Source organism: Octopus bimaculoides, chromosome 5 (assembly GCF_001194135.2).
Source record: "Octopus bimaculoides isolate UCB-OBI-ISO-001 chromosome 5, ASM119413v2, whole genome shotgun sequence".
In the NCBI taxonomy this organism is placed as follows: Eukaryota; Metazoa; Mollusca; class Cephalopoda; order Octopoda; family Octopodidae; genus Octopus; species Octopus bimaculoides.
In genome coordinates, this window is record NC_068985.1 from 121297368 (window position 1) to 121298681 (window position 1314).

General features: G+C 38.3%; 1 protein-coding gene across 6 annotated transcripts in view; it reads left to right on the forward strand.

The window, feature by feature from the left end:
* Positions 1–1314, forward strand: part of LOC106884390 (uncharacterized) — a 628567-nt gene that overhangs the window by 570111 nt on the left and 57142 nt on the right. The window lies entirely within an intron of this gene.

A 1314-nucleotide genomic window follows, 5' to 3' on the forward strand; every position in this document is an offset into this window, starting at 1 on the left:
GCATCTCTGATCACGAGCAGAAGTGGTGGGGGAGCATCATAGCCATGTGTTGAGAGGAATTCTTTGGGGTTTGGATAATTCACCTTTGGAAACATAGATGTTTTGTTCAACATTCTTAAAGAACTCTTATTCAGGGACCTTTTAAGCGGGATGGGTTACTCAACTTGAAGAAAATTCTAACTGGGCCCACCTGCAAGGTCATGCGTGGTTTATGTTGATATAATATCACCATGTAGCGCACATATGGTTGTGATGCATGTGCGTGTGATGCATGTGCATATACCCTTATCAGACGGGTAGTCATGATGGATATACTGGGCTTCGTATATTTTACCCCCAGTGTCACTTCGATGGCATGCACTGCTCTCTCAATAATAATAATAATAATAATAATAATAATAATAATAATAATAATAGTAATGGTTTTAATTTTTAGTACAAGAACAGCAATTTCAGGGAAGGGGATATTTATTTTATCTGGTACTTATTTTATCAACCCCGAAAGGATTAGATGCAATGTCGACCTCAGAGGAATTTGAACTCAAAGCGTAAAGACTGACCAAATGTTGCTAAGCATTTTGTTCAGCGTGTTAACGATTCTGTCGGTTTGTCGCCTCAATAATAATAATAATAATAATAATAATAATCATACATACAGAAAATTGCACTACTGGGCACTGCACACATCCTACGCAAAACACTTTCAATACAGTAACCATAAGAGCATCACAGCAAACCACAGCACATACCCAAGGCACGCAGAGCTGCGCTCGGTAGTGAAGTGAAAGCACGTTATAAAAACAAAACTACTGAACAATAATAATAATGATAATAAGTTGCTAGAGCATAACACACTGGACCTAATGGTGGTGGGTAAGGTGCACCACAAATGCTATATAGTTGATTTGAATGCCCCATTGACCACGAATAGTCAAGAAGAAAGGTGAAAAGATAAATAGATACAACCCTCTTAAGTACAAAATAGCCTGGCTATGGAAAATAAAGAAGGTGAAGATAGTGCCAATTATTGCTGGATCCTTGGGAACAGTATCAGAAGGCATCAAGAGGAATATGAAGGAAATTGGAAAAGAGTTCCCAGTAGAACTGTTACAAAAATTTTCCCTTGACACGGCCAGAATAACCAGGAAAGTATTAGATAGCTGAAAAGAACGAATAGCTTGATACCGTAGGCTGCAGGCAGTAAGCCCGCTACGCATGCAAGACTCCAGGAGCTCCAACAAAACCTGTGGTAAAAAGAAAATAATAATAATAATAATAATAATTCCCTCTGATCATAATATAGCGGCGAAAGAA